Raw genomic sequence first — 15623 nt, forward strand, 5'->3', positions numbered from 1 at the left:
TTGTGGCTTCCCTAGCATGTAAGCACACATTGACAGCCATTGGATACCCTATGAATGACATTGGAGATTGAGCAGAATGTAGACATAGAACACCCTTCCTACATATTGTGGTAGCATACCTGGTGAGGGTATGATGGCAACCAAGATCAGGCTCATACTGGCCTGTGCCACATGCTGAGAGATCCCTTCTATGTTCCCTATGATGTAGTCCAGGAGGTATGTCTCAGGTCATCCATAGTGGCATGGTCAATGACTGAGTCATATGTGTCCATGCCTCTGACTGACCTGTATGCATGTGTTTTGTGGTGGACCATAGTGCCCACAGGCATATCACTGTAACCTTCACCATGTACAGCCTGTTGGGGGACCCCACTGCAGCGACCAAGAGGTACCTGACACATCTGTAGCAGGTGTGTTGTGTAGCCCTACAGGCTGTGAGTGTGTGGCACATGGGATGTGTGTGCCATGTGTGGCATGTGCTCTGTTCCCACGTAATGTATGCCTGTGTGCCAGCTGCGGAGGTGTGTGCTGCCCAGGCAGGATGCTATTCTGAGTCTCAAGTATGCCCCAGTGTGTTCAGATTGCTGTCAGTGCGTGTCTATGTCAGACTGGTATTGTAGTCACTGTAGTATGTCATGCCACCTGACAGGGTATGGCAGTACTGGGTTCAGAGTGTTCAGTCCCCAGATTGGCTATGTGGTGGCATCCCACACATGTGTTGTACATTCCTGGCCAGGGGAGAGGGTTGACTGCATACATGTGCCAGCTGTGACATTGCCACATGACTCACATAAACCACAACTGGTCCATAGAGGTGATTCTCAGGTTACCTTTGCACATGCTACCATAGTAGTGTGATTGCCATGTTGATTACCAACACATAGGGCCAATGGGGAACAACATACTGAAGGTGTGTATGTGTGGGTATACTGCTACTGATTTCATAGCACTGGCATATATGACTGCACACGTGGGTAAATGCCAGGTAAGTCATGTGCAATGTGTCACAGGCAACGTACATGCGAACAGGACAGACAGTGACGTTCTGTCATGTGGAAACTTGACATACGTATAGTACGCTATGCAGATGTCACTAGGAGTCCACAGAAGCTCTGTAACTCTGCATTGCAGGTGGAAGCAGTGTTCCAGGGAACCCCAAGCAAACATGCATGCAAACAAAGCTACAGTAAGCAGGGCTGGAAGTAGTCCATTGTACAACAAAGAAGGGGTAACACTTACAGTAGGTAACAGTGCAAATATGTAGGCACTATCAACATGTACCCAGGAATGCACAGCTCAGATGTCCATGGTAGAACTGATATTATGTCATAGTTAATTGTGATTTGTATTACATTGGTACTGCACACATATCAACATGCGCAAACATCCACATTGCATAGTCATTGTGGGCAACTTGCCACCATTACTGTACATGCCCATCATTGCGTATCACTACTTGCATTAGCTTCTCCCCTGTGCTACCTATGTATGTGGCTATCTGTTGACATCCTTACCACAGGTATGCAATAATGTGCAGCTGTTACACTATGGTACTTACTATGGGTGTAGATAACAATTCAGGACAGTCATACAGTTACTGCATCAGGCATGCTGGGATATACACACAGTCATATCAGCACACTGTACTGTTACCAACATGATACTAGTAATACACTTCTATGTAGTCACCCTGTGCATCAGCAATGTGTTTACCTGTTCCTGCACTGATGTTGGAGATTGCAGGAGGTGGCACAGTTTCATCATATGCACAGGGTGTGAATTAGGTATGCCTGAGTCTGCCACTGATACCACCAATTGACATGTGTGTGTATGTGTGTTGGTGAGGGACAGCAGTACAGGGTGGAGCACTGTTGGTGCAGTGTGTGCGTGTATGTGGTAGCCCTAGGTGTTAACATTTTGCATGTGTGTATGCATGCACACAGTTCCACCTCATGGCTGCCATATACTGGAGTTTGTGGACAGCCACAGACTGCACCTAGCAGGTCATACAGATCAGTGTCTGTGGGCACGGACACGGTACCTGTGCCTGGCAGGGGTGCTATGGACGGTATCTGGTACTAAGCCAGACTGAGTACTGTCATCAGAAGTGGGAGGGTGTTGACTGGACACAGGTCCCTGTTGGGACTGTCCAGAGCCACGTGCACGTGGTCTCCTGGGGCGTTCCGATGACAGCACAGACCCAGCATTGCTGGGGCTGCTGCTGGCACTATGGGGGTGTCCGCGGGCCTGTTGTCGTCCGTGCCGACTGCCAGCTGCTGCTGTTGCTGGCATACGGCCACGTCGACGCCGCAACCGTCCACCATTGCCCTGGCTCATGGACATGTGGTTGTGGAACTGCTGTAATATGTCCCCACAATGTCTGTCTATGACATCGGTGAAATTACGGATAGCATCCGCGATGTCACGCATATGGTCAGTCATGGCTGTGCGACATGATCTCAGCTCCCTCAGACCCTGTCTGGTGTACCTTTCCATACGCGACTGTGTCTGCATGACAGCCCGAAACATAGCTGAGGTTGACAGACCTCTTTGGGCACGTCTGCCAGAGACAGTACGCCCACGGATGCTCCCACGAGAACCCATGGGCAACTGTCTGTGTGGTACCATTGCAGGACCCTGCCCATGGCTGCTGTATGGGGAAGCATGTGCCACAGATACCACATTACCCTGGTCAATGTCCACTGTATCCTGTCCATCACCTAGGGACAATGGTGACATAGGATGTACTGGCAGGTTGACTGTGCGCAATGATGGGGTTGACAGCTGTGTACTGTCAATTGGCTGACCAATGACGGACCCTGACACACCTTCCTGTGCCATTACACAGATATCATCATTATCAGTACCTGTGGCACCAGATTCAGGTTCCCTGCTGCAGGACACCAGAGCAGCACCAGAACCTGTGGGAGGAAGACAGGAAACACAGTTTACAATGTCTACACAATGTTACCAGTGATGCACTAATGCACACATGCACACATGCACACGTGAACACATGCACACATGCACACATGCACACATGCACACGTGGACACAGGCACACATGCACATATGCACACATGCACACGTGGACACAGGCACACATGCACACATGCACACGTGGACACAGGAACACATGCACACATGCACACATGGACACATGCACACGTGGACACATGGACACATGGGCACATGGACACATGCACACATGCACACATGCACATGTGGACACAGGCACACATGCGCACATGCACACGTGGACACAGGCACACATGCACACATGCACACATGCACACGTGGACACAGGCACACATGCACACATGCACCGTGCTGCGTGGACACAGGAACACATGCACACATGCACATGCACACCCCGGTATACACACAGAGCACTACTGAGTTACACTAGTATTACTAGCACTATCAGGACTATTATAGGTATTGTTAAAACACACTCACCAGCATGGATGGGCTGCCTTGCTGTAACACGGAGGGACCTGCAGAAATGAGGAGATTAATGTCAGTGGGCACAACTGTGCCATTGATACTGCATATGATACAGTGCAGTAGTACACCAGTTGCCTTTCACATGTCAGCTGCTGATATTGGCAATATCACACCTGCACAATTACATACTATGTTGACAGCTACATACCACGGACACACCTTACACATGCATAAACTAACAGTGTACAGAACAGTCAAGTGTACATATGACATATTACCTGCATGCTCCATGTCGTGTTGCTGTGTGGATCCAGCCTCCATCATGATGCAGGTGTGTTGCTGTTGATGTTCTGGGGCTGGAGCCACAACACTTAGGAGTAGCCCTCCAGTCTAGTGAGGGGGGGATGTGTGGCCACCCCACCTCCTGTGGCGACCTGTTGCCTGTGGATATCCGGCCTTACGCTGATGGACATTTCTGATTAAATCACTGCAGTGATGTCATACCTGCTCATATGTCCTATTATGCGTGCCAATGTCATTTACCCTACGGACAAGGTCTTGCCACAGTGCAGCCCTCTCCTGCTGATTCTGGCTGGTGCAGGAAAACAGTATGTCATAATCCCGCACCAAGCTCTGGTGTATCTCTTCATCTTCTGCAGCAGAGTAGGCAGGATTTCACTGACGCGCCATGTCCCTGGAAGAGAACACAAACAGGATATCAGCAGACTATGTCAGCAATATATGGCACACATACTATACATGATACTCAACTGTAGTGATATACTACTACTCTCATATGTAGCGTGTGTGTGTCTCTTGGTGGATACACAAGTACATGGCCAGATATCAGTGCTCAGCCAACACCTGTGCAACAATACCTGCCACATTCCATACAACATAGTAGCATGCCCCATCGGTCAGCACACTGAGACAGGTCCAATGCACAACCTCACTCAGGGGGTTCATACCAAGGTACTGTATGTGGAACGCCATCCACTAGTGTGATCTGGACACAAATTACTCGGCCTGGATATACATATCCCACCATCACCACCACCAGCACAGTAGACTACTTTGATATATATGTGATTAGACAGATATTCACTTGTTAGGACTGACATGGTATCCATGCAGCCCACTGGGCCAGTGGAAGCCACAACCCACGCTGCTGACCCCTTTGCGAATGCTTCCCACGGACATCCCAAAGAATGCATGGAACATGCACACACATTTCTAACCCAGACCCTATGCACAAAGGTTAGGCATCCTGTCTGGTGGACCCCAGCCAAAGGCAGATTGTATAACGATAGAAGGAGGCTACTGCAGGACAGAGCAGATTCACATAAAGGGAAGGCATCTGTGGTCAGCACTGGTAATAAGCTACGGTCTCTCATAACAACATCCACGGCCTACTCTGGGAGGGAAATGGCCATGAACACTATAGATAACCACAAGGCCTTCTTCAGTTATGTTAGACATATGGACTAAACGCCTCAGATATGCTCTGAGTTACTACACACCTACTTAACATTCACTGAACACACAGATATTGGCAACATTCTGGCAGACAGGTTCAGTGCACGTATCCCCCTCCTTCTCCCCCACACTTAGAAATACTTATCACAGCTGAAAGTAACCTCCCTATCATCTCAGATGTCCAGGTGAGGGCCGCCCTCAGCAAAGCAGAACACACAGCATCAATGTGACCTGATGGTATCCCTGGATGTGTGCTATGTGAACTCCAAGAGGACATACAACCGCATATAAGACTGATATTTAACCTTGGCCGTACTACGGGATATGTACCTGAACACTGGCATACAGCAACAGTGGTCCCACTCCACTAAGGAGGCACCTCTACTGACCCTGGGAACTACCGCCCCATAAGCTTAACCAGCCTGGTCTGCAAAGCTATGGAATGATTCAGTATGGGATGCATATACAGCGATATTGGGTACCTGCAGACACTTGTTCCCAGCCAGTTTGCCTTTGTGATGCGCTGATCCTGCCTTTTGAACCTGGTTGACCTTTCAAAACAGTCACTACAGCCATTGATGAGGGCAACACAGTCCATACAGCCTACCTGGACTTGCCTAAGGCCTTCAACACAGTACTCCACTCAGGCATCATAGACAAGCTCATTAGCTTACATGTTACTACATATGTCACATGATGGGTTGCTCACTGGTTGACATACAGAATCCATAATATCGATATTGCAGGAGCCATGTCAGACTCAATGCCAGTCACATGTGGTATCCCACAGGCCTCTGTCCTAGGACCCCTCTTGTTTGGCATTTAATTCTCAGATGTGAAAGCAAACATGTGCGGGTTGTGGATGACAAAGTTCCCAGATGACTGCAAACTAAGCGCCATAGTCGTTACACCAGCTGACACACACATCCTACAGACAGGCCTCACTGAAACGGACAACTGGTGCCAGGATCATGGCCTAACACTGAATGACATGTAATGTAATGTATAGTCATCCCCTTTGGGTGGATACAGACCTATGACACATATGGGTGGTTCACAGTATGTAGACTATTAACTTGTTACTTTACATTACCTGTGTTTGTCGCAGCTGGTTGCGTTACTATTACTACAGCTTCCTGCTGCTGCTAGCCCAGCTTGGTACTGACACTGCTGACAGCTTCAACCTAGTTTGTGTAATGTGTGTTGTTGTTTGTGTTCTTATTTTTTTTTTTTTTTTTTTCTTTCTCTCTCTCTCTCTCTGTCTGCCTCCAGACAGTGCAATGAAAGTATTGCATGTGTGGAGTGTGAGTACAGGATGCTTTTGTAGGTATCTGCATAAGTCCATGTGATGGCCTATGCACCAATTGTAAGCCAGCATTTGCTAATTGCATGCAGCCAGTTGTGTACTGATTGCAGTTCTCACTGTGATTTCAGGACAGTGCTATAAAAGGGTATGTAAGATAGGCGTTGCCCTTTCAGATTGTAAGGGCGGGGACCATGCTGGTATGCTGTGGACACTGTTCTGTGAGTGTAAAGGTTAGTATCTCTCTCATGATTCAGGCTGTGTTGTAGATTCACATTTCTCCATTCCTCTCTCCTGTTTCCTGTAGTAAGTGTGTATGCACACTGACACCTACAACTATATATATATATATATATATATATATATATATATAGATATATATTTAAATATACATACATTTATATATGTACATTAACTGACATTATTACCTACTAGCTACCAACTAGCATGGCTGTTTCTGTTCACACACTACTATTATGGAAATCCACTAGATTTGACAGTAAGTATACATGACATGCTTTGTGTACTACACATCCTATATTCCCTTTACATTCATTCCTGCCATTACATGATATATTTATTTTAGCACAATGTTCTTGTATAACAGTCATGGCTTAGTGGTAGGTCATGCAGACTACTGTTTCCTGGGTTCGGGACTGACAGTGGGATTTTATTTTGCTTTTGAACTGACTACAGGACCTGTCAATCAGAGTGACTAAGACACTTTTAAGCAGTTGTAACCGGGTTAGCGCTGGTTTGCGCGGAGCTCCCGCATGCGCACTGGCATTCAGCTCCGCGCACACCTGCTTACAACCGCTTAACAGTGCTTACTCTGGCGCACACCCGCGCTATTTTCTTTGAAAGAAATGAAAATGGGGAGACAGGAAAGTGGTGAAAAAGGGGTCACAAAGAGGGTAAGACAGTAGGGAAACAAGCTTGGGTTTTGCAGGAGGGATGTAGGTAAGGCCCATAGCTGCCCATTTCTTCATCAGCAACAGCTGTGCATATGTTTGTAATTTAGTGTGACATTTGAAACCTTCCACCCTGAGAGAGGTGTCAGGACAACAATAATACTTGCTGTACAGCCAATTGTAATTGATAGTTTCCATGTCCAGCAGACATGTGTGCGGAATGGGCAGCTATGTATGGGGCAAATTTTTTTTTGTGGGTACAGAGTGCCCTTTTTTTTTTTTTTTTGTTTCAGGTGAGAGTGGTAGGTCAGGTGAAGGAAGTCAGTATAGCTGGGGAGGTAGGTTGGGTAGGTCAACAGACAAGACAAACAAGATGCATACAGGGGCGGTGTATGACACGTGTGGGGGGGTTACACAATTGATTGGGATGGATGTTTGGATATCCAGAGCCCATGAGCCCACAGATGGCAACAGTGGAACTGATATCCCCACCCATGGGCAGTTGCCACTGTTCCTTCACTGCCCAGGACGGGGCTGTGCTGGGGGCTGTGTAGGCTGGGCAACAGGCATGCCCATAAGTTATGCCACCTGTGCCTCAAGCTGGCATAGGGGCCCAAGAACAGAGTCCCAGATCTCCCTACGCACCACAGTCCGGACGCTACGGAGGGTGAGTGGTGGTTCTCCTCCGGCCACACTTGCAGAGGGGGGACGGGCCCCATCCCCTGCAGCGCTTCCACCCACAGGTGGCACAAGGCCACCAGAGGAGGGTCCAGACTGGGCACTAGTGCCAGGTGCACTCGCCAGCTGAGGTGGGAGAGGTGGGTCCGCTGCAACCCGCCTTCCCTGTCGTCCTATGTTTTGATTTATGTCATGACAGTTTGGGTTAGTAGCATACAATACCATTCGCAATTAGTTGTATCAGCATGCATTAGTATTCCCATTAACCAAACACCCAGATATTCACACCATTGAACAGTGAGCATAACACATGCATAATTTGAACAGCAATACACAGTCCAACAACATGCAGGGTTGATTGATGGCAACAGGCCATCAGGTTTGGATGTATGAACAGGGCAGATGCATCAACGTACATGCAAATATTTATGACCCAACAGGACAAATGTCCAGGGGTGTTAATTGTGATTGCACATACCAATTTCACATGGAATGGATTATATGTGGTTATAGGGTGGGGTGAAGAAAATATTATTAACACCTTTGAATACCAATACATATGCTGTACATTTCTAATAGCTGCAGATATATACACACTACTGTTCTAACTAGTTTCCTATATGATAACTACTTCAATTTGGTGATAGGACTGTTACTGCTACATCAATATACATTTTGTTGTTATTCATACACGTTCATATCTGGCTTTGTTCAGCTACATCGTCCTGCTACATTTGCTTTATATAGCTATAGACAAACTGTGGATGTTTGGTATTTCAGACAATCATACTATCTGCATATTGCAGATTGAGAGCAACATATCCAGATTTTGGGATACACATTCCAGCTGCAGCAACACTTTGAACACATTTCACAGTCTGGTTCTGCTTGTCACATTCATTTCATTCTGTACTGACTGCAGTATACTTTATTCAGGGGTTATTACTACTTTATTGGTGGATTCATAACTCTTTCTCACACTCTCTCACTTGTTTTCATTTTACTATTCAGGATGGTACTTACTTCTAGGCTTTATTGACATGTTTTACCTGTAGTTATTACAATCCTTTCCAGCAGTCTCACTTCTGTCATGTTTCAGTATTTCAACAGGGATATATTTCACACATGTGATTTGCTCATCTTCTGCAGCTGTACTTTTCAGCCTGCTGCAGGTTGTGTACTATTATATTACAGGTGGGGCATCTTTATTTCAGACTTTATTTCAGACATTTTAATTTTTCTGTTTGGATTACAGACTGCAACACACTTTTGTAATCAAGCAATACTTGCAAACATTCTTACAATGTGACTTGCACATTTTATTACTTAGTGACTACACTGCACTCTTTTGCTAATTGTCATACTTTTATATTTCTTTACAGTTACTGGGAGAGGATTACTGACCTGCCTGGTGGTGCAACCGCACCAGCCTATCGCCATAGGCTCTGCGGTTCGCAGAACGGACACCTGCAGCTGTAATATAAATAAAGTAATATTGGAATACACATCTCCATAATATCAGCTAGGTTAATTTCTTACATACATAATTAAATGTAACTTACTCAGTAGTGGGGCGTTGGGCATTTGCCGTGCCTCCTGGATCCAAAGGTTCAGTTGGTCCTGCTTATGTCTCTTCAGGTCCGCATGGTGGTGACAGACCTGCTCACCAGTCCTTGGAATCCCTGTGGCACTGGTGAGATCATGAGCCAACCGGTCCCATGCCTCAGCCCTATATGCTCCCCACAGGACCTGGCCCTGCATGAGTTGGGCCTCATGATTGTGGACTAGGAGCCAGACCATATATCTGGACTCCTCAACGCCCCACCTCTGTGCTCAAAAGCAACTACCCTCACCTACTCCTGACATTCTGGCTGCAAGTTAGTTCTACAATCGTTTATGCTGTGTATTCCCGCCTATGGGGCTTATGTATGCCGTTTTCCCGCACTTATCTGTGATTGGCCATTTTGGAATTGTATCAACTTCACAAAACCTGCTTTGTCATGCTCTACTTTCTATTCATTCCTATATATTTGCTATTACTGCAGTTCTAAGCGCAGCTGTCATGGCTTAGTGGTTCAGTACCTTGACTATGGTGCATGGTATCCTGGGTTTGAACCTGGCCACTGCTTTTTATGACTGTCTAGACAGGCTAGGGGGTGTGTCTGTGTAAAGGCAGTTTTGTTACAGCTTGCTCAACGTTGCACGTCAGTTAGCTTGTTGGCGCGGTGTGCAGCTCCGCGCAAATGGGTTATGCTGGTCTATGCCTCATTTGGCTGTCAGCACACATATTACACTCAGCTCAGCTAGGGGCACACAGTTTCAGTGTGTTAAACCACTGCTCACCTATGGGCACGCATTTTACACCTGTTAAACCACTGCTCACCTATGGGCAGATGTACTCACCTTGTTAAACTGTAGCTCAGCTATAGGCACATCTGGCATTTTTTATTATTTTGTTATCTCACATTTCTTCAAAATAAATGGCCTATTTCATTACATTTTACATAAAATATAATTTTATATGTGTACATATATGTCAGGGACTTGTTTCGTGCTTATTTTACTAATAATAAAAATTGATGTTGTGGGGGCTCGAACCATGACTGCCTGCTTTTCAGCCGACGTCTCTACCGTTACGCTATTGCTTTTTGGCTTACTTTGCATAGTTAGTTCTTATATGCTTTTCCACTTACTGCTAACTGCGGCTGAGCTACGGGCACGTCCGCGCAAACGAGCGCACTCACGGGCAAACATCTTTACAATTTAAAAAAAATATATAACATGTTCATTTATATATTTTATGTTCATAGTCTGTGGGGGCATGTGTTGTGTTTATTCACATTTCCATGGACTCTGTCGTGGGTGTTTACTATGGGCACTTTTACTCTTCTGGGGGCGTGTCCGCTTGCAGGGCTCGGCCTACGGACATGCCCCCTACTGTCTTCCATGGACAGTGTTAGCCTTAGGTGTGATTCAGCATGCCCTCATGCATATGCATGACATGTTGACGTCACACCGTTTAACTGCAGCCTCCGTGTAAGCCTTGTATCTCTTACATGGAGGCTTCGTGAATCCTGCCCCATATACAGTCTTGAGTTAATCTAAGTAGAAAAAAATGAAAAGATATGAGGTCAATAATCAGCACCAAGTTGAATTTTGCTATAAAATGTGATAGGTTAGTAGTGTAGGCCACAGATATGTTGGAGCCATTGTGCATGGAGAGGGCTGCATTGAAGCTGGAGGTTTTATTTCCATTTTACAGAGCACTGGTAATGCTGCATCTGTAGCACTCTATACAGTTCTGAAAAGGGGGGTGGTAAGATGTTGGGGGCTACAAAGCATGGGGTGTGTTTTTAGTGACACAAAGAGAATCCTTCCAGTTTACACCCTGGTGGAGTCCTGTATGCAGTTATACAGGCCATAAAATAGTCTTGCAGAAAGCATGCAATTTAGAGGTATATAATTAATGAGGTGGAGATAGGTGAGGCACACATAGACTGGCATGAGTATACTATTAGAAAAAACATAGCATCATGATTTCAGTGCATTATATTGTACAGGGGCAAATGGAACAGGTGGATATGAAGAAGTACAGATGGGTGAGAAGAGGGCATAAATGGAATCAGTGAAGCAGATTATTCATGCTTCACCAACAGGATAGTACAGATGGGGAGTGTAGCTAGTTCATTTAACTTAAAAGTCTGTTTTTGTAAATAAACAAATGAACAAATAAATAAAAACATCCCCATCCACTCAGTGCAGTATTTGCTTCTTACCATGCTGCAAGGCTAGACTCTGTTAATATGACACTGTGGGTGAGCTGGTTCCTCACTCCACAATTATCATGATTGCTGAAGTTCAGAACAGTATTTTCTCATTGCAATAACAAAAATTATGAATGGTTGCCTCCCAAACACCATGTCAGACTATACACTGTCAAAGTACCAACACAGGACCCTTCATCCAGAAGCAGCACATGCATCTGCAGTATTATCTTCTCCTGTAACAGAAACAATTTTTCAATACTTGGCATTCAACAATAAACTGAAAGTGCAAATAGCGTTTGTATTATTTTTTTGTGTGACATTTAGCAATTGGAAAAGATTCCTCCATATTAATAAATGGTGAAGTCATGATCATGTTTTAAAAGACTCACAGAAAATAAAGCAAAATGATTGTCCTCTGATTTTTGCATTTGTTACAAAATTAACTGTAGAAAAGCAAGAATCTGTAACATATCATCAGCTCCATGGCACAGAGAAATGAAACCCTTACTATACCCTAGATGACTTTGGTTTAAAAAGTGGCCAAACAGGTAGGGTCTGCCATGGCATGCTAGGTACCCCATGAAATGGAGGTCTGGGTGCAGGGTGTTGTAAAAGGACAGGATATGCACTATTCGAATAGCAGTGCTTAACACTATAGCTGGAATTAGTGCATGCATGGAAGCAAGGTGCCCTTTAGCTACATTGGGAAATGGGCATAGAGATTATAGCAGAAAAAAACAAGATGACAGCCTGAATGCTGTTCTCACAGGGCACCCAAGGGGAAAGGATGGAACAGTTTAGTCTTGAAAGAGATGATGGTCTTCAGAGAGAAAGAAATATAAATAAAAAAGGATGTGTTTTATCTGAAATGTAAAAAAGGATGTGTTTTATTTATTTATTATTTTATTTATTTATTTATTGCATTTGTTTAATGGGATAGTCTGACTGGGCAGAAAGCTACCCCTTTTCATCAGAAGTCCAAGGCAAACAGCTCCATAAAAATTCCAACAATTGCATAAAGAACAATATAGAAAGAGGTATACAATTAATCAACAATTAGACCAAATTTAAACAGGCAATCATTAATTAATAGCGAAAATGTGTAATGAGCTATGAAACTTTTTCAGGGAAGAAAAGCTGCAGAAAAAATGACATAAAGAATTAAGTAAACAGATGTTTACAAGTAATCAAGAAATATGCAACATTTAAACAGAGTTTCAGTCATTAATAGCAGTAGCATCTAATGAGCTATGAAACAGATTTCAAAACAACTTGGTAGAGGAGAGTAAAGAGGAAATGGAGGATTAATATTAGGGATGAGAGGGAATGTTTTCTGATGGGTAGGACGAAGAAGAGGGAGAGGTGGAGGACAAAGACAAGATTGTGGACCAATAACTAAGGGTATAATGCTTGGAAATAGTAGGAGATAATAAGGTGTAGGGCATTTATCATTCAGGAGTTTTGCATGTACAATGCCAGGTATATGTTAGATATTCTGCTGTTTGTAACTTAAAATAGTTGGTGTTTGCTATGTTTCTTAGAGTTAGAGGAAGGGGATCCAATTTTTGGTCAAGAAAGACAAATACAGTCATTAGCTGTGTTGTTAGTTTTTGTAAATGAATGGGAAAATGGAAATATTAGGGTTAGAAGTATAAAAAATGTATGAGACACTGCAGAAATGTGTCTGCAGTTAAAGACATATAATAAAGACTGCTAATCCTTCTTAATCTAAGCACTGTTCTCTTTTGCAGTCATGCCCAGACCCCCATGTATGAAGTACATTACTGCTAATAACCTTCACCCAAATAAGAATGATATCTGTACCTGTATCAGTCCAAAAATACAAAGACCAGCCTTTACAAGCAGCATCTGCTCTTTCTCACTTGTAATAAAATCTGAGTTAGAAGAAATATTCTACTGTGACATTTAACATACCACACAGACTGCCTTTCCATTGCACTTAAGGGGTTCTTAACTATTCTTATAAAGCTTCTGAATCTTTATCTCATTTTAAGTCATGTCTCTGAGAAATGCAAACTTATCACGTATATTTTATTTAGGTCTTACGTTTCAACATTTTTATCCTGTTCCTACCCGTCTTTTAGACACGCACGGATGAACACACACACACACACACACACACACACACACACACACACACACACACACACACACACACACACACACACACACACACATATCAAGGTACTGAACTGTCTGTCTCTGAACAGTCTCCCAATTACAGTGGCACATACAGCACTAAAAACTCAGCAATACAGAGGCTATAGGGCATTTACAGCCCTACCAAATTATAAAACTGGCTAACGTTACTATATTCTTGACTGGGGTACCTTGTAGTTGTTGTTGTATGTATCTGACTAGTGTTTTTTGAAATAATCCAAAATAAAAAAGAGTAGCAACACAGCAGAAACTTTATTAAAACAATATTAAAATCAAAATAAAATCAGGATAAGTCATTTCGGCTTCAGCCTTCTTCAGATGGAGACAAAGACAACATTGTTTTTTGTCTGAAAAAGGAGCAAAATAAATGTTATTTATTAATATTTCATAATAGTTTCCTATTATGACAGGAACAGGTTTTCTCCCTTAATTTCTTAGGGGTTCTCCTTGGCAGTTCCTTATTGTTTACTGATCTCATTAAGATCCAGAACAGCACAATTACTGGGACCACATGAAGTATAAGTGTGTGATTAGAGTTTGGCCACCTACTGTGCAGCGAGAAACATAGTTCATTGACGGATTTCCTATGTTCTGACAAATAATACATACTGATCTTGGGAACCTTATTTCCTCACTCACAAAACAGACTAGAAGCCTTCATGAGAAGTTGCTTGTTTGGCTGTCATGCACCAGCAGATTTGAAAGACTATCTCTGTCTTAGCACATTTGTCTGTCACTGCCGAACAGCATGCAGCTCTGTGTAGTGGTTGGGTGCAGGGGTAGCTAAAACAATTATTGCATTGTTCTGTAAAATGACAGCTGCCACATCCATAAAATGCTCTTAAGATACAATTATATGAAGTGCTTTATTGTCAAAATATTACTTTCCAAAACCACAAACTTTTAGAATATACAGCATATGTATGCAGCATTTGTAGTTTTTGAATAACTTTGCACTAAATGTTCAGAATATTCTTCTTGCAAACTGACACTACCTGAAATTCCAGCTCCTTGCAATATTCCTAAGCTTATTTTGCAAAGTAAATGTAAAGTTCTACGGTTTTAAGATTTCAAGAGAATCATCCTTTGATCCTAAATTTTCAATAGTCGCTTTCATATTGTGTGTGATTTTGAGCAAGTCACTTTACCACACCAGTATTTATAGATCCACAGTGGCGGGAAAACCTATGCGTAGTAGGGCTGTTACCCCCAAACAATAAACAATCACATAAATAAACAACTAAACCAAGGAAACAAATTAATAAACAAAGAGATAAAACAGTCAAATTTATTCAAGATGCTCCTAAAAGGATGATATCTGGCCTGTATACAGAAGGATTAATCTACAAAGTCGAGCAGAACAGCATCAGTAGGAAAAAAATATGTGCAAGAGTTAGGTAGGTAGGGTATGCAGTTGAAGAGCAGAATAATAATATGGGCTTTTTTTCACAGTGACCGTAGTGGAAGCATAAAACTGGAGGTAGTAGGTTTAAAAGAAATACAATTCTTGAAAGCCTGAGACAGCTTTAAAGTGACCTATGGGGAAGGATGGTACAAGGTACAGTGCTGGTTACCTATAATAAACAACTTTTTCAGTGGGCACTAAAATGCATACTGAGTGAACCATGCCTTCCTTGTCTGCTGTTAGGTTTTGTATTTTTGAATAAAAACCATTACAACTGTGCATGCTGTAAACATACTATAGATAATAAAGATCAGGTCTCTGATCATAATCAAGTTGTTACATGTTTGAGAAATGAATGCCAAGAAATTCATATCAAGAGCATTGTGAAAAGAAGCCGATAGCCTAGTGCCAACCTATGAACCTATAAGAAGTGAATATTGGCATCCATTTTGATA

This window comes from Protopterus annectens, chromosome 6.part0 (assembly GCF_019279795.1).
Source record: "Protopterus annectens isolate FY-2018-M chromosome 6.part0, PAN1.0, whole genome shotgun sequence".
Classification (NCBI taxonomy): Eukaryota; Metazoa; Chordata; order Ceratodontiformes; family Protopteridae; genus Protopterus; species Protopterus annectens.